The following is a 19,761-nucleotide window of genomic DNA, read 5'->3' as shown; positions in this document are numbered from 1 at the left end:
GCAACTAGCCTCTCCCTACGCCCATCATTCCCCTAAACATATAGAATCGGAATTTTGAGAAAGCCATTTTAATCAGCGTAGGCTATTTGATTTCCAAATAGAAAATATGTTTTTTAGGAGGAAACTCCCCAACAGCCCTCAGGGCAAGGGTTTTAAGTTATGCCCTGGAGGCATATAAGGTTTTTACAGAAGGCGTTGTCGTAGAAACTTCAAAACAGACTCATTCGATTGGAAATTGAAAGAGCTAGTGCCCTTTTTAATAGTCTAAAGTGATTGGAGGGCACCTAGCCCCCCCTCCGGGCCCACCATTACCCCAACCGCATCCAATCAAAATTTTGAGATAGCCATTGTGTTCAGTGTAGTTGATTTCAAGATAAAAAATGTCTTTTTGAGGAGGAGACGCCCCCACAACCCTCAGGGCAAGAGTTTTAAGTTATGTCCTCGGGGCATATAAGGTTTTTAAAGAAGGTGTTGTCGTAGAAACTTCAAAAAAGGCTTATTCGATTGTAAATTCAAAGGACTAGTGTCCTTTTTAATAGTCGAAAGGAATTGGAAGGCAACTAGCCCCCCCTCCTAAGCCCATTTTTCCACCAAACACATCCAATCAAAATTATGAGATAGCCATTTTGTTCAATGTAGTTGATCTTCAAATGGAAAATAGGTTTTTGAGGCGGATACTCCTCCACAGCCCTCAGGGCAAGGGTTTTAAGTAATGCCCTGGGGGTATATAAGGCTTTTATAGAAGGTATTGTCATAAAAACTTCAAAACAGGCTCATTCGATTGGAAATTCAAAGGGCTAGTGGCCTTTTTAATAGTAGAAAGTGATTGGAGGGCAACTAGCCCCTCCCCACGCCCATCATTCCCCCAAGCACATCCAATCAAAATTTTGAGATTTTCATTTTGTCAGCGTAGCTAATTTCCAGATAGAAAATATATTTTTGAGGAGAACACTCCCCCAAACCCTCAGGGAAAGGATTTTAAGTTATGTCCTGGAGGTATATAAGGTTTTTGTAGAAGGTGTTGTCGTAAAAACTTCAAAACATGCTCTTTCGAATGGAAATTAAAATATCTAGTGCCCTTTTTAATAGTCGAAAGATAATGGAGGGTAACTAGCCCCCCCCCACGCCCAAACGTCCACTGAACACATCCAATCAAAATTTTGAGATAGTCATTTTGTTCAGGATAGTTGATTTCCAGACAGAAAATATGTTTTTAAGGAGTAAACTCCCCCAGAGCACTCAGGGCAAAGGTTTTAATTTATGGCCTAGGGGCATTTGAGCTTTTTGTTGAAGGCATTGTACTAAAAACTTTAAAACAGGCTCATTCTATCTATAATTCAAAGGGCTAGTGCCCTTTTTAATAGCTGAAAGCTATAGGAGGGCAACTAGCCTCCCCCACGCCCATCATTCCCCCAAACATATTCAATCAGAATTTTGATATAGCCATTTTGTTCAGCATAGACTAGTTGATTTCCAGATAGAAAATATGTTTTTTAAGAGGACACTCTGCCACAACCCTCAGGGCAGCCGAAAGTGATTTGAGAGCAACTAGCCCCCCCAGGCCTATCATTCCCCCAAACACTTCCAATCGAAATTTTGAGATAGCCAATTTGTTCAGCGTAGTTGGTTTCCAGATAGAAAATATGTTTTTGAGGAGGACACTCCCCAACAGCCCTCAGGACTAGGGTTTTAAGTCATGTCCTGGGGCATATAAGGTTTTTATAGAAGGCGTCGTCGTAAAAACTTATAAAGGGGCTTATTTGATTGGAAATTCAAAGGGCTAGTGCCATTTTTAATAGTCGAAAGTGATTGTAGGGCAAAATGCCCCCCCCCCTCTGCGTCAATCATTCCCCCAAACACATCCAATCAAAATTTTGAGATAGCCATTTTGTTCAGCGTATTTGAGATCCAGATAGAAAATACATTTTTAAGGAGGATACTCCCCCAAAACCCTCTAAGGAAGGGTTTTAAGCTATACCCTAGGGGCTTACGTGGCTTTTATAGAAGGTGTTGTCGTAAAAACTTCAAAACAGGCTCATTAGATTGGAAATTCAAAAGGCTAGTGCCCTTTTTCATAGTCGAAAGTGACTGGAGGGCAACTAGCCTCCCCGTTCCACGCACATCATTTCCTCATATATATCCAATCAAAATTGTGAGATAGCCCTTTTGTTCTGCGTAGTTGATTTCCAGATAAAAATATGTTTTTAAGGAGGATACTCCCCCATAATCCTCAGGGAGAGGCTTTTAAGTTATTCCTTGAGGGCATATAAGGTTTTTATAGAAGGCATTGTTCTAAAAACTTCAAACAGGCTCATTCAATTTGAAATTCAAAGGACTAGTGCCCTTTTTAATAGTCAAAAGTTATTGGAGGGCACAAAGCCCCCCCCCCCGCCCATTATTCCCCCAAACATTTACGATCAAAATTTTAAGATAGCCATTTTGTTCAGCGTAGGCTAGTTGATTTACCGGTATAATTTTTTTTTAGGAGGACACACCCCCCCCCCGTAACCCTCAGGGTTAAGGCTTTAAGTTATGGACTGGAAGTATATAAGGTTTTTATAGAAGGCGTTGTGGTAGTAACTTCAAAAAAGGCTCATTCGATTGGAAATTCAAAGGGCTAGTGCCCTTTTTAATAGTCGAAAGCAATTGGAGGGCAACTAGACTCCCCCCCCCGCACCGCCTCCCAACATTCCCCCAAACACATCCAGTAAAAATTTTTAGATAGTCATTTTGTTCATCGTCTAGATAGAAAATATGTTTTTTAGGAGGACACACCCCCACAACCCTCAGGGCAAGGCTTTTAAGTTATGCCCTGGGGGCATATAAGGTTTTTATAGAAGGTGTTGTCGTAGTTACTTCAAAACAGGCTTATCCGACTGGGAATTAAAATGGCTAGTGCTCTTTTAATAGTTGAAAGTGATTGGAGGGCAACTAGCCTCCCAACACGCCCATCATTCCCCCAAACATATCCAATCAGAATTTTGAGAAAGCCATTATGTTCAGCGTAGGCTAGTTGATCTCCAGATAGAAAATGTGTTATTTAGTAGGACACTCCCCCACTACCCTTAGGGCAAGGGTTTTAAGTTATGCCCTGGGGGCATATAAGGTTTTATAGAAGGCGTTGTCTTAGAAACTTCAAAAAAGGCTCATTCGATTGGATATTCAAAGGGCTAGTGCCTTTCTTAATGGTCAAAAGTGATTGGAGGGCAGCTACCCCCCACGCCCATTTTTCTCCCAAGCACATCCAATTAAAATTTTGAGATAGCCATTTTTTTGAGATGGAAACACCCCAACAACCCTCAGGAATAGGGTTTTAAGTTATGTCCTGGGGTATATAAGGTTTTTATAGAAGGCGTTGTCGTAAAAACTTCAAAAGGGGCTTATTTGATTGAAAATTCAAACGGCTAGAGCCCTTTTTAATGGTCGAAAGTGATTGGAAGGCAACTACACCCCCTCCACGCCCATAATTCCCCCAATCACATCCCATATAAATTTTGGGATAGCCGTTTTGTTCAGCCTTGTTGAGATCCAGATAGAAAATATGTTTTTGAGAAAGACACTTCCCCATAACCCTCAAGGTAAGGGTTTTAAATCATGCTTTAGGGGCTTATAAGGTTTTTATAGAAGGTATTGTCGTAAAAACTTTAAAACAGGCTCATTTTATTGGAATTTAATAAGGTTAGTGCCCTTTTTGATCGTCGAAAGTGATTGGTAGGCAACTAGCCCCCCCCCCTGCTCATCATTCCCCCAAACACATCCAATCAAAATTTTGATATAGCCATTTTGTTCAGCGTAGCTGATTTTCTGATAGAAACCATGTTTTTGAGGAGGACAATCCCCCACAACCCTCAGGGTAAAGATTTTAAGTTATGGCCTGGGGGTATATAAGGTTTTGATAGAAGGCGATGTCGTAGAAACTTCATAACAGGCTCATTCAATTGGAAATTCAAAGGGGTAGTGCCCTTTTTAATAGTCAAAAGTGATTGGAGGGCAACTAGCCCCCCCCCCACATCATTCCCCCATACACATCCAATAAAAACTGTGAGATAGCCATTCTGTTCATCGTAATTGATTTCCAGATAGAAAATATGTTTTTTAGGAGGACACTCCCCCATAATCCTCAGGGCAAGGGTTTTAAGTTATGCCCTGGGGGCATATAAGGATTTTATTGAAGGGGTTGTCATAAAACCTTCCAAACAGGCTCATTCGATTTGAAATTCAAAGGACTAGTGCCCTTTATAATAGTCAAAAGTTATTGGAGGGCACCTAGCCCCCCCCCCCCCCTTCCACGCCCATTATTCCCCCAAACACAAGCAATCAACATTTTTGAGATAGCCATTTTGTTTAGCGTAGGATAGTTGATTTCTAGATAGAATTTTTTTTTGAGGAGGACACTCCCCCGCAACCCTCAGGGTTAAGGTTTTAAGTTATGGCCTGGGGCATATAAGGTTCTGATAGAAGGCGTTGTGGTAGGAACTTCAAAAAAGCCTCATTCAATTAGAAATTCAAAGGGCTAGTTCCCTTTTTAATAGTCGAAAGCGATTGGAGGGCAACTAGACCCTCCCCCTCCCCCGCCCAAAATTTCCCAAACACATCCAATCGAAATTTTGAGATTGTTATTTTGTTCAGTGTATTTTATTTCCAGATAGAAAATATGGTTTTTAGGAGGACACTCCCCTACAACACTCAGGGCAAGGCTTTTAAGTTATGCCCTGGGGGCATGTAAGGTATTTACAGAAGGCGTTGTCGTAGAAACTTCAGAACAGGCTCATTCGATTGGGAATTAAAAGGGCTTGTGACCTTTTCAATAGTCGAAAGTGATTGCAGGGCAACTAGCCCCCCTCCGCGCCCATCATTCCCCCAAACACATCCCATCAAAATTTTGAGATAGCGATTTTGTTCAGCCTTGTTAAGATCCAGATAGAAAATAAGTTTTTAAAAAAGACACTCCCCCACAACCCTCAGGGCAAGAGTATTAAGTCATGCCCTGGGGGCTTAGAAAATTTTCATAGAAGGTGTTTTCGCAGAAACTTTAAAACAGGCTTATTTGATTGGAAATTAAAAGGGTTGGTGCCCTTTTTGACAGCCGAAAGTGATTTGAAGGCAACTAGCCCCCCCCCCACGCTCATCATTCCCCCAACCACTTCCAATCAAAATTTTGAGATGTCTATTTTGTTCAGCATAAGCTAGTTGATTTCCAGATAGAAAATATGTTTTTGAGAAGGAAACTCCCCGGCAACCCTTTGGGTAAAGGTTTTAAGTAATGGCCTGGGGGTATATAAGATTTTTATAGAAGGCGTTGTCATAGAAACTTTAGAACAGGTTCTTTCGACTGAAAATTAAAAGGGCTATTGCCCTTTTTAAAAGTTGAAAGTAATTGGAGAGCAACTAGCCCCCCAAGCCCATCATTCCCCCAAACACATCCAATCAAAATTTTGAGATAGCCATTTAGTTCAGCGTAGTTGATTTCCAGATATAAAATATCTTTTTGAGGTGGAAACTCCTCAAATCCCTCCGGGCAAGGGTTTCAAGTTATGCTCTGAGTGCATGTAAGAACGATGTTGGCACAATGTATCATTCTTTTTTTTCCTTTAAAGTAGGGCACTTCATATGGAAGGGGTCGTCGTAGAGACTTCAAAAGGGGCTCATTCGATTGGAAATCGGGAGTTCTAGTGCCCTTTTTAATAGTCGAAAGTGATAGGAGGCGAACAACCCCCCCCCCCCTGACCCGTCATTCATCCAAATACATCCAATCAAAATTGCAAGATAGCAATCTCGTCCAGCGTAGGCTAGTTGATTTCCACATAGAAAATATTTTTTTGAGAAGGGCACTCCTCCGCAACCCTCAGGGTAAAGATTTTAAGCTATGGCCAGGGGGTATATAAGGTTTTTATAGAAGGCATTGTCGTAGAAACTTCAGAACAGGCTTATTCGATTGGAAATTCAAAGGGCTAGTGCCTTTTTTATTATTCAAAAGTGATTCGAGGGCAACTAGACCCCCAAGCCCACTTTACACCAAAACACATCCAGTCAAAATTTTGAGATAGCCATTTTGTTCAGCGTAATTAAGATCCAGATAGAAAATATATTTTTAAGGAGGACACTCCCCCAAAACCTTCTAAGGAAGGATCTTAAGCTATGCTCTGGGGGCTTATAAGGCTTTTATAGAAGGCGTTGTCGTAGAAACTTCAAAACAAGCTAATTAGATTGGAAATTCAAAGGATTAGTGCTCTTTTTAATAGTAAAAGTGATTGGAGGGTAACTAGCCCCCCTCCCACCCACAACATTCCCCCATACATATCCAATCAAAATTGTGAGATAGCCATTTTGTTCATCGTAGTTGATATCCAGAAAGAAAATATTTTTTTTAGGTGGACACTCCCCCAAAATCCTCAGGGGAGGGGTTTTAAGTTATGCCCTGGGGGCATATAAAGTTTTTTAGAAGGGGTTGTCATAAAACCTTCAAAACAGGCTCAATCGATTGAAAATTCAAAGGACTAGTGCCCTTTTTAATAGTCAAAAGTTATTGGAGGGCACCTAGCCCCCCCCCCCCTCCAAGCCCATTATTCCCCAAAACACATGCAATTAAAATTTTGAGATAGCCATTTTGTTTAGAGTAGGCTAGTTGATTTCCAGATAAAAAAAAATTTGAAGAGGTTCATTCAATTGGAACTCAAAGGGCTAGTGCTCTTTTTAATAGTCAAAAGCAATTGGAGGGCAACTAGACCCTCCCCATCCCCCGCCCAACATTTCCCCAAACATATCCAATCAAAATTTTAAGTTGGTTATTTTGTTCGGCGTAGTTTATTTCAAGATAGAAAATATGTTTTTTAGGAGGATACTCCCCCATAACCCTCAGGGCAAAGCTTTTAAGTTATGCCCTGGGGGCATGAAAGGTTTTTACAAAAGGCATTTTCGTAGAAACTTCAAAACAGGCTCATTCGATTGGAAATTAAAAGGGCTTGTGTCCTTTTTAATAGTCGAAAGTGATTGGAGGGCAACTAGCGACCCCCCCCCCTCCGTGCCCATCGTTGCCCCAAATAAATCCCAAAAAAATTTTGAGATAGCGATTTCGTTCAGCCTTGTTACGATCCAGATAGAAAATATGTTTTTAAGGAGGAAACTCCCCGACAAACCTCAGGGCAAGGGTATTAAGTCATGCCCTGGGGGCTTATAAGGTTTTTATAGAAGATGTTTTCGCAGAAGCTTTAAAAAAGGCATATTTGACTGGAAATTAAAAGGGTTTGTGCCCTTTTTGATAGTCGAAAGGGATGGGAAGGCAACTAGCCCCCTCCCCAAGCTCATCATTCCCCCAAACACTTCCAATCAAAATATTGAGATATCCATTTTGTTCAGCGTAGGCTAGTTGATTTCCAGATATAAAATAAGTTTTTGAGAAGGACACTCCCCCGCAACCCTTAGGGTAAAGGTTTTAAGTAATGGTCTGGGGTTATATAAGGTTTTTATAGAAGGCGTTATCGTAGAAGCTTTAGAACAGGCTCATTCAATTGGAAATTCAAAGGGCTATTGCCCTTTTTATTAGTTGAAAGTAATTGGAGGGCAACTAGCCCCCCAAGCCAATCATTCCCGCGAATATATCCAATCAAAATTTTGAGATAGCCATTTTGTTCAGCGTAGTTGATTTCCAGATATAAAATATCTTTTTGAGGAGGACACTCCTCAAAACCCTCGGGGCAAGGGTTTTAAGTTATGCCCTGAGGGCATATAAGAACGATGTTGGCACAATGTATTATTCATTTTTTTCTTTAAAGTAGGGCACTTCATATGGAAGGGCTCGTCGTAGAGACTTCAAAAGGGGTTCATTTGATTGGAAATCGAGAGTTCTAGTGCCCTTTTTAATAGTCGAAAGCGATTAGAGGGCATCTAGCTCCCCCTCCCCACGCTCATCATTCCCCCAAACACTTCCAATCAAAATTTTGAGATTTCCATTTTTTCAGCGTAGGCTAGTTGATTTACAGATATAAAATTAGTTTTTGAGAAGGACACTCCCCCGCAACCCCTTAGGTTAAAGGTTTTAAGTAATGACCTGGAGGTATATAAGGTTTTTATAGAAAGCGTTGTCGTAGAAACTTTAGAACAGGCTCATTTGATTGGAAATTCAAAAGGCTATTGCCCTTTTTAATAGTTGAAAGTAATTGGAGAGCAACTAGCCCTTCAAGCCAATCTTTCCCCCAGACACATCCAATCAAAATTTTGAGATAGGAATTTTGTTCAGCGTAGTTGATTTCCAGATATAAAATATCTTTTTGAGGAGGAAACTCCTAAAAAAGCTCGGGGCAAGGGTTTTAAGTTATACCCTGAGGGCATATAAGAACGATATTGGCACAATGTATCATTCATTTTTTCCCTTTAAAGTAGGGCACTTCATATCGAAGGGGTCGTCGTAAGGACTTCAAAAGGGGCTCATTTGATTGGAAATCGAGAGTTCTAGTGCCCTTTTTAATAGTCGAAAGCGATTGGAGGGCAACAAATCCCATCCCCCATGCAGACCCATCATTCCTCCAAATACATCCAATCAAAATTGCGAGATAGCAATCTTGTTCAGCATAGTTGATTTCCAGATAGAAAATATGTTTTTGAGGAGGACACTCCCCCACAACCCTCAGGGCAAGGATTTTAAGTTATGCCCTAGGGACATGTAAGGTTTTTATAGAAGGCGTTGTTGTAGAAACTTCAAAACAGGCTCATTCAAATGGAAATTCAAAGGGCTACTGCCCTTTTTAGTAGTCAAAAGTTATTGGAGGGCAACTACCCCCCCCCCGACGCCCATCATTCCCTCTAACACATACTAACAAAATTGCGAGATAGCAATTTTGTTCAGCGTAGTTGATTTCCAGATAGAAAATATGTTTTTGAGGAGGACACTCCCCCACAACCCTCAGGGCCAGGATTTTAAGTTATGCCCTGGGTGCATGTAAGGTTTTACAGAAGGCGTTGTCCTAGAAACATTAAAACAGGCTCATTCAATTAGAAATTCACTGGGATAGTGCCCTTTTTAATAGTCGAAATTGATTGGAAAGCAAATAGCCCCCCCCCCTTCCTCACCCATCATTCGCTCAAACACATTGCATCAACAATTTAAGATAGCCATTCTGTTCAGCGTAGTTCATTTTCAGATAGAAAATATCTTTTTAAGGAGGACACTCCCCCAAAACCCTCTGGGCAAGGGTTTTAAGTTATGCCCTAAGGGTATATAAGAACGATGTCTGACAATGTTTCATTTATTTATATTTTTTTTTTCTTTGAAACTGGACGCATCATATGGAAGGGGTTGTCATAGATCTTTCAAAAGGGGCTCACTCGATTGGAAATCGATAGTTCTAGTGCCCATTTTAATAGTCAAAATTGATTGGAGGGCAACTACCCCCCCCCCCCCTCCCACGCCCATCTTTCCCCAAAGCAAATCCAATCAAGATTTTGAAATCGCCATTTTGTTCAGCGTAGTTGATTTCCCGATAGAAAATGTGCTTTTTTAGGAGAACACTCCCCCAAAACCCTCAGGGTTTCAAGTTATGCCCTGAAGGCATAAAAGGTTTTTTTTAGAAGGTGTTTTCGTAGAAACTTCAAAACAGGCTCATTCGATTCGAAATTCAAAGGGCTAGTGCCCTTTTTAATAGTCGAAAGTGATTGAAGGGCAACTAGCCCGCCTCCCCAGGCACGTTACTCCCCTAAACACATCCAATCAAAATTTTGAGATATACATTTTGTTCGGCGTATTTTAGATGATTTCCAGATAGAAATTATGTTTTTCAGCAGGGTACTCCCCCACAACCCTCAGGGCGAGGGTTTTAAGTTATGCCCTGGGGGTATATAAGGTTATTATTGAAGGCTTTGTCTTAGAAACTTCAAAACAGACTCATTCGATTGAAAATTCAAAGGGCTAGTGCCCTTTTTAATAGTCTAAAGGGATTGGAGGGCAACTAGCCCCCCCCCCCAGGACCATAACTCCCTCAAACACATCCAATTAGAAATTTCAGATAGCCATTTTGTTCAGTGTAGTTGATTTTCGGATAGAAAGTGTCTTTTTGAGGAGGATACCCCCCACAACCCTCAGGGCAAGAGTCTTAAGTTAAGCGCTGGGGAAGGTGTTGTCTTAGAAACTTCAAAAACGTCTTACTCAATTGGAAATTCAAAGGGCTAGTGTCCTTTTTATTAGTCCAAAGGAATTGGAAGGCAACTATCGCCCCCCCCCCCCCCACGTCCATCTTTCCACCAAACACATCCAATCAAAATTTTGAGATAGCCATTTTGTTCAATGTAGTTGATCTTCAAATAGGAAATAGGTTTTTTGAGGAGGACCCTCCCCCACAACCCTCAGGGCAAGGGTCTTAAGTTATGCGCTGGGGCTCAAACAAAGTAAACAATCGGTTTTGAAATCAAATTGTTCTATCAGGTGATTTGAACTCCTCCTCTGGGACTCATTTGCTTGACTAAGAATCGCTAGTGCTGGTCAATTGTTATTGTATTTAGGTAAGAACTTTGGCATGATTTGTGGAAACAATCCCCCACAACAGCTGTTACATCAGTTTGTTTTTGCTTTTTAATTGATTTGTTTTTGCTTCTTGCTCCTACTTCAGTCGCAACAACTTTTTCGTCCGCATCGAGTATTTCTTTAGTTTTACACATTAAACAAATCATCATTCTAGGCTAGAATAGCTCATCTAAAAATTGAAAAAGTTGAAGTAAAATTGGTTGGAAGAATCCTTAGAGAAAAGGGGAAAATATTAATCAATCAAAGAAAATATTAAGTATTTGACACGCAAAATCTTATTCTGCCCTGGGATAATTGAAGTTTTAGGTAAAATTGAATTCTTGTATCTCAAATCTACCTATGTATCTCACGCAAACCTTTACCAGTATCAGTTAGAAAGTAGAATTTTTGGACAAAGAATTGGAGACGCGAAAATTCTTTCATACTTGTGGACGATGACGATTTTCGAAAAAGTCAGACTTTCACGTACCTCAGATTGGCCTCAGAGACTACCTCGCCCTCTCCATCCTCACTCCAAGTTGCTTTATTGTTTTGATGTATGTAGGGATTTTAAATCAAACCCCTAAACCAATTCCTAAATTCGAAATTTTCTTTTCAGGATGGCATTCTTTACATAAAAAATTCACCCTCAACCTCAAAGCATCAAACTCTTCGGATTTGTAATCAGCACATGTTTTTTATTTGGGTAGTTAAAGAGTCATTTGTATAGGAATTTTTTTAGGTCAAACCACATTTTTACTAGACTATGGGGACAGAATTAAAGAGAGATGTGCTGAACATTTTGAGGTTGTGCTTAACTAAGAAAGGGTTACAGGAAAAGATAATGAAGGAAGATTTGTTTTGTGAGGAAGAGTTAGCAACAGTACTAAAAGAATTAAAAAATAATAAGGCTCCATGTGCTGATAGTGGTAAATGAGTTTCTTAAATATAGTGGCTCTGAGGCACTGTATATAAATTATATACATTCTAATCACAACTTTTTAATTTTTGGCTACTACAGTCTTTGCGCGCATAAAAGCTCCGCCCTTATCCTTGTCTGTCCTTGTCCATGAATAATTCCGCATATATCACCCTGGAACACATATTTTGGCAGAAACTTTCTCAAAATGCCTTTGAAACCAACTCGAGACTTTGAAACCTACTTAGTAATTTCTAAAAACATCCAATAATAACATTAACACTATTATAGCAACACTATTAATTACCAATTTATATATATATATATATATATATATATATATATATATATATATATATATATATATATATATATATATATATATATATATATATATATATATATATATATATATATATATATATATATATATATATATATATATATATTGGAATAAATTAATTTAAAATTAGATTCTTTAAAGTTTAGTGTTACAATGGTGAAGCCAAGTTTTGTGTTCAAGAGAAATCTGCCTTGTCTACCTGTGAAAAAGTCTAATGTTGGTTATGTTTCTACGTTCTCCAGAGCACTTGCATCCTGGTCTGCCTTTGTATAATGGTTGAGTTAGAGAATAATTGTACTGTCTAAATGTATATCCAATGCTCTGAGGTTAGAAATAAGCTACTGAAAATTATTAAGAAGATTTTTTGATAAAGAGAAGTATCTAGCAATTTTAGGAAAACCTTAATTAAACCACTGTATAAGAAAGGTGATAAGGGTGAGTGCGGTAATTAGCAAGGCTTTTGTCTGGTCTCTAGAGGTAGCAAAATACTTAGTAATATGATACTTTTTAGACTGAGAGATGCTGTAGACAAAGTTATAAGAGAAGAACAGTGTGGTTGACCAAATTTTTACTCTTAGTTAATAATTGAAAAGTGCCTTATTTATGAAAAACCTTTGGTCCTCAGTTTTATAGATTATGAGCAAGCGATCAAATCTCTTATGTTAATAGAAGAGCTTTAGATAAGATCTTATTTTTGTAGGGTATACCAGAGAAATGATTAGTACTATGTACAAGAGTAACGCCACTGCAGTTAAGATGGGAGATGAGGTTAGCAGCTGGTTTTGTATTAAATCAAGAGTAAAGCAGGGTTGTGTTCTATTTCCCTTTATATGGATCAAATTGATCCATATAATTGATCCATATAAAGGCAATCCTTTGTCTTAAGGATAGGCAATTGGAGGGGGATAGGCAATTGGAGGGAAAAAGGCACAGGATAGGCAATTGGAGACAACAGAATCAAAAGGGGAAGAAAAATTCTCCTAGACATAGATTTTGCTGATGATTTAAACACCCTAGATGAAAATGTGAGCAAACTGAATGAACTTTTAGAGGTTTTGCGAGTTCAGGGTGCTAGAATAGGTTTGAAAATTAATGTTAAGAAGACTAAGTCACTAAAACTAGGAATAAGTGAAGATGAAAAGGTGACGTTGGGTAACCAAAAGATTGATCAGGTTGACAGCTTCACTTACCTTGGTAGTATTATTAGTAAAGATGGTGGGAGCAGTGAAGACGTCAAAAGTAGAATAGCCAAGGCTCAGGGTGTTTTTTCACAGTTAAAAATAAATCTGGAAGAATAGGGAGACAAGTCTGCAAACTAAGATTAGAATATTAGAATCTACAGCGATGACATTGGTCAAATATTGCTTTGAAGCATGAGCACTCCAAAAAGCAGATGAAGATTTGCTAGATATTTTCCAGAGGAACTGCCTACGGATTGTTCTGGATACCTGGCTGACTGACAGAATTTCAAACAGTATGCTCTGCAAAAAGTGTGATTCAGTCCTGCTTTCTAGGGCTATGAGAAAAAGGTTAAGATTGCTAGGGCATGTTCTGTGGATGAATGGTGACAAATTGCCAAAGATTGTCCTTTTTGGACAACAGGCTAGGGCTATACGGAAATTAGTTTGTACGGAGTAGGGGCAAGAAAATGTCATGAAGAAAGATTTGAAGGAAATATGAAGTTCCTGGGAGGGTGTAAAGAGGGAGGTTTCAAATAGATTGAGATGGAGGAGGAGTGTGTGTAGCTGTGGTGGCCTCAAGCAGCTTGGTGCTTTGTTAAGTTATTTGTAGCAGTAGTATCTTTAAGAATCCTTATTCTAGTTTAATGGCCCTTGTGTTTCAGCAGTTGTTTTGAAAGAATCTTTGGACAAAGACGGAATCAAGGAGGTACATTTGTGCCTCTTTAAAGAGGCGACCCACCACAATGTTAAGTGATTTCCGGTCCTAGAGGTCACAGAGAGACAGCAGTGATCGCAAAATGTGCAAAATTTCACCCCCCTCCGACTTTATCTTCATGGGTAAAAGTGGGCCGGAAGTTTCAACCCTCCGACCAGAGCCCCCTTTAACGTCGTCTGATTGGGCTGAAGTTTAGAGGTTAAGCTTTCCTAGGGCACAGGAGCTTATCCTCGAAATTTCAGCTCAATCCAATCATTCTTTCCCTCTTTTCCAAAAAACAAATTAAGCCACTTAAAGTTCATTTCTCTTCTTTCTTTTTATCAGCCATGCTTACAGACCACTGTTGGCAACGGATTCGGGTGAATGAGGACTCATTCGAAGCGGAATTCGACCTGTTAGGGCCTTTTGATATTTTCAGACCAAAAAAAATTATCCCCCGAATTTACATTTACGAAAAACCTCGTTTTCCTGTAAGAGCCCATGTTAATTTTTCTCACCACAGCCCCCCTTTAACTTTGTCCGATCACGCTGAAATTCTGGGGATAAGCTTTCCTGGGGCCTGGGAGCTTATCCTCGAAATTTCAGATCAATCCGATCCTTCCTCCGCTATTTTCCAAAAACCAAATATCAAGTTTTGTGGGGATTTGCTTGCGTCAAAAATAGATACAAGAGACTAAAATAATATAACAAGTGTCTCCGTGGTACAATGGTTGCTGTTCCTGACTGTCAGGTGGATGATCCGGGTTCGATTCCCTGTCATAGAAATTTTTTTTTATATAATGAATTTTAAGTTTAAAAAAGAAACTCAGTTCCTTTTTTAAATCCAATCTATTAAATCCTTCGGCTGAACAGGCGTCTCCAAAAGAATATCACATTCGGTCTTCAGGTTACAGGTAAGTCTCCACTGCTTTGATAACATGCTATATACCCGCATGCTCGAAGAAAAGTTGAAAAAAGAAAGTCTTACTGTGCATTTGATTTGAGTATTCAGGAATTAAAAGCCTTAACACAAGAATCTTCAAAATCGGGGGGTTTGGGAGGTGGCAGCCCCCCATCTTTAACTCCTGAAAAGATCAGCTAACAGCTAGTCAAGCAATAATAAGTAATAAACTGTACAAAAACGTGCAGAAATTATTTGAAAAAAAACTACGTTTTCTAAAGAGTTAAAGAGGCTGAGTCACAAGTTCGAACCTTAAAACGCACAGAGATTAGAAGGTGCAGTTGGGGGGCTGCCGCCCTCCAAACCCCCACTTCCGTATATGAAAGGGGCTGTGCCCTCCTCAACGCCTCGCTCTTTACGCTAGTTTGACTTTCTCACGACTCTTTTTTTTAAGCAATAAAAACTTTAGCGTAAAGAGCGAGGCGTTGAGGAGGGCACAGCCCCTTTCATATGTGGAAGCGGGGCAGCAGCCCCCCAACTGCACCTTCTAATCCCTTTACGTTTTAAGGTTCGAACTTGTGACTCAGCCTCTTTAACTCTTTAGAAAACGTAGTTTTTTCAAATAATTATTTCTAAGGGGAAGACAAGGGAAGGTTGGAGATATAAATTGATATATAATCCTCAGGGCCATATCAAGGACTTTTATTCGGGGGGGGGGGCTTCAGAACAGGCACAATCATCTGAGTCTGTTTAAATGTAGGATAAAACTGCTAATATGATTTTACTCCCAAATAATGGTAAATTTGATTTTTTTTGGGGGGGGGGGGCATTTCCTTTTTTAGGCACAGGAAATTCAGGATCTTAAAAAATTCATTAAAAGCTGAAACTGATGCCTAAAAAATAAATGATCAACTGGTCTTGTAGCTACAGGTCAACTCAAAAACACCAATTTTACCGAATTTTACCAATTTTACCTTATTTTAATAATTTTACTTGATAAGTTTTTATTTTACGGTAATTTTACATCACTAATCTTCAGTAGCTTATCTCCAATTTTGCAATCACTATATTTAAAAAATCATTTAACATGCAATCAGCACCCAATGCCTTCTTATTTTTCAGTCCTTTTAGTACTGTTGCTAAATTCTTCCCACAGAATAAATCATCCTTCACTTCCAAATTGTCGAAAAAATTGCTATTGTTTTCTATATAATTTCCCATAACATTATCACGGTTTAACAGATATTGAAAATCTTCTGCCCTTCTCCTTTAACACTTTTCTTATTTCTAATTTAGGCCCCATTCCTATCTTTTGCTGGGACATGTCCAAACTATCTACTTCCCCTCAACATCTTAATATGTCAATGTAATAATTGACTTGTCTGTTGTCTGGGTGTATCTTCCACATCTGCAGCAATTCTATACATTGTCCCCATTTCTAATTTCCTTAATCATTACCTTAATGTCTTCTCTATTTGCCCTATCTTGCTTTTATTCTTGTAACATCTGAAACTCAGAAGGTTCTCCTTATTTGTATTTTCCTCTTATTTCTTCTGCCAAATATAAAACATTTTTGTTCATATTTTTTGCTGCGTTTTAACTTTTAAAAATGACATCTCCTACTGCTTCTGAAACTATTCTCCTAAGATCTTTCCATCAATCTTCTACACTGTCAAATTCTAAACTCTCCAGCTATAAATTCAACTGTTCTTGGAAATATCTCAATTTCGCGTCCTGGAGTCTATCAACGTCATAAATACCTGGAAGATAGATACCTTTCCTAAATTTCAGCTGTAAATTAGCTCTAGACGTTGCTAGACCAGAATCTCTGATTTGAACATCAATAATGGCATTAAGCAATCTAGTCTCACTGCTCTTTATAAAGTAAATTTTAGTCAATTCCTTTTCTTTACGTCTCTCTCAAATGTAAAGAAAATCAATTGGCAAATTATTTTGTTGATGTTTGACCAATAAAAACCCACTGTTTGAAGCGCATTTTTTCTGTAAAACACCAATGATGCACAAGCATTTTAGTTTATTTGAAGAGGTTTTAGCCTCATCACGCACTAGCCTCTAGAGCTTCATGCATTTGTCATGTCAGTGTGCCATATAGTCTGTCAGTAGCCCCACTCTTACTAGTAGCAACTTGTTTGTTTTAAGTTTTTGTTGACCATTCATTTTAATTTCTGTTCGATTTACGTTTCATTGCTCTATTTGTAGTAATTTCCGCTTGTTGCAAGTTTGACTTGATATATTACTTAATTGTTGCTTCGTTTAGGTTTTAGCATTGCTTTGGCAATGGGTTTTGTGCATCCTCCTTTCAAGTCTAAGAATTTTACTATGCTCTATTTTAGGCGAAAAGCTGGAACTATTTCGCTTAATGTTTATCTTTTAGAATGGGGAATCCACCACTCCCCTTTGGGCAGAAATTACCATTAGACTTTGAACAATACTCAAGATGTTCTCTTTGAATGCAACTCAATGGATCAAGATTCTAGGAGACCAAGAAATTATTGCCATCAATTTAAAATCCATATATCATTTGATGCTCTTATAAATTGTTCCCTCTCACATAATTTGGAAGTCACAATTTATAGGTTGGTGATAATGATCCTAAATAGACGCTATTATTACTAGCAGCATGCTGATTGTTATCAACTGGCAGATTTTTTTTGGAATATAGTTAGAATCATCCAATAATCAGTGGAAGTAATCCTGGAATTTCAAAGAGGTGAATGGGATCTCCTACTGGATCCATAGATGTTGCAAATATATGCAAAAGCAGATTGCTCTTTACTTTTCTTTGAAACCATTTTTTCAATGTTTATCTGAACTAATATTAAATAGAGCTGAGATTTTGAATTGGCTTTATTATAATGGTGAAATATTTTTGCTTCAGATAATTAACCAACCATTGTAACAAACCTTTGTCTAGAAAAGTGATTGCAGTCTAAGTGAGAATTTGGAATTGTTTGCAATGTTTTGATTAATTCGATACATCCCTCGTATATACATTTTTTTCTTTCTGATCAGGCTTGACATCTTAAGAGGTAAATTGCCAACCCTTGAAGATGTAGCTTTTGAAAACATGTGTATATTTAAATGGAAAAAAACTGTCTTTATTAAATGTTGCAGACACTTTTTGGCACCTACAGAAACCAAATGAATAAGGCAGCGAGTTGTTTCAGTCCCCCTGCCCCTCCCACCACTCTGAAACCGAAAGTATACTAAAAATGCAATATTTTACTACATTTGTGGGGGAAATATGAGGCTTGATTTTTTGTTCTTTAGCCCCCATTCCAGGAAAAGTGCTTGCTGTCCTCTCCCCTTGGATAAATTTCTCCCTGCATACGCAATTGTTTGTGCTGTCTTATCACATGTATATTTGAATACCTAGTTAATTTTTTTTTCTTTAATTAAATATACTTACTTAAAAGTTTTTGCATGCTGACCGATGGTCTGCATAGCACAGGTACTGATCTCCAGATTTTCTGCCTTCAGCCGGCAGTGCAATGCGTTGTTCGGGGAGAATCATCCGATGAATCATTAGATACTTCCCGTGTTCCCCCCCCCAGATTTTTCCAGGCACCTATTTAGAGCTGGATCAACTCTGGTTGAGCTTACAGACTTACACCATTGACCCGCGTTCCAAACCAAAGAACCAGCATCAACATGACTCGAACGCGGATACGCCCCTCTTTAATTGCTGTTTTCATTAGAACATATAACTGCATGTTATTTTTAGCTAAAAATGGTGACAAGCATAGTACTTGATTAACTTGATTAGGTATTTAATTTAAGAATATTTGTCAGATTCACAGTCAAATACCATTGTTTAGAATTAGTATCACAGGAAAAAGTCTGGGCTGTCAGACCCTATCTGACCTTACTGTGTTACAGTATGTGAGCGAAAACCTTTTCTTTTAGATTATTACCTTTTGTCAATTACAGTCTCACGTCAACACTTTGTGCATAACCGTAACACTCAAGTGATTATCTTACTATATGTCTTTGTCTTTTATTTCAAGATTTACAATGCTAATGTCTCCTCCTGACGCAAAGAAGACACCCTCAAGGATCTACATTAATCCGAAATTTATTTCTAAGAACCATCCTTCTCATGATCACAATTCGTTACAAAGCCACCCTTCTATAGATGTTATGCCAGAAATAAATTATTGCCAAGATAACCCATATTATGTTCAGCATTGGTAACATAATCCCTTGCATCCATCTCAATATGTATCATATTCACATTGTCAGAACACTGTACCAAACTGAAATTACCAATTAATACAACCCACTCCGCCACCGCCAGAATCAGAGAATATGGAATTGTTAGAAAATCACCAAGAAATGGCACTGTATTCAGCAACTGAAATGAAAGAGGCACATAGACCAATGAAGGCTTATATAAATAACAAAAAGTTTCAGTCAATTTCTGAGGAGCAAAGAAGGGCTTTCCAATAAAATTTTGTCACCAGGAGCTCAAAATCACTGCCCCCTGAGCTGTTGTTAGAGAATGTGCACATTACATCTTCAAATGGCCTAGAAACACAGAATAATTTCATCTCTTCATCATTTGGAGATAAAGAAGCATGTAGACAGAGGAGGCCTTACGTGAATGATAAGAATTTTCAATCTTTTACTCAGGAAGAAAGAAGGGCTTTTCAAGAAGCTCTAGTCAGCATGAGCTCAGAGTCTATGGGTCAATCATCAGTTGACTCTTCTAAGAAGAATCAAATTGAGCAAAGTTTGCTTAATAAATCAGACGTGATTAACCAAAGTAGGGACTTGACTATAAATACATCAAAAGTAAGTAAAAAATTTAGAGATTTCAATTTTAAGAAAGAAGCTAGCTCAGTTTCACTTTCCCGTGTGAGACAAAACGCTTTTGGTAGAGGGGTAAATACTAGATACAAAATTGTCAAAAGGGACAGTAAGCTTGTAGCTAAAAAGCAACAAGTTCAGACAACCCTGGCTAGTGCCTGTTTTCATGTAACTACAGCTAGTCGTTATAAACTAGTAAGGAAAGACAAGCTAAACTCTGAAGCATACAGTGCGGTAGCCAAAGTGAATCGCCAGTCTGATGGTCAATTTGAAGAAGCATCAACAAAAATACCCAGTCCACCATTGCTGACTCAGAATCCACACACAACTTTACTGTCAAAATATAGATTGGTGAACACTTCAAGCCTTAAAAGTGCAAAATCTTTAAAAGAATTTAAATT

General features: G+C 38.7%; 1 pseudogene; it reads left to right on the top strand.

Moving 5' to 3' along the window:
* The first annotated feature begins 18,565 nt into the window (after positions 1-18,565).
* LOC148952636 (uncharacterized) overlaps positions 18,566-19,761 on the top strand; it is a 1,794-nt pseudogene continuing 598 nt past the window's right edge.

Source organism: Artemia sp. Qi Xiang Cuo, chromosome 5, assembly GCF_049724085.1.
Source record: "Artemia sp. Qi Xiang Cuo chromosome 5, ASM4972408v1, whole genome shotgun sequence".
In the NCBI taxonomy this organism is placed as follows: domain Eukaryota; kingdom Metazoa; phylum Arthropoda; class Branchiopoda; order Anostraca; family Artemiidae; genus Artemia; species Artemia sp. Qi Xiang Cuo.
Note: the sequence above shows the minus strand (reverse complement) of the source record. Positions and strands in the feature narration are given on the sequence as shown.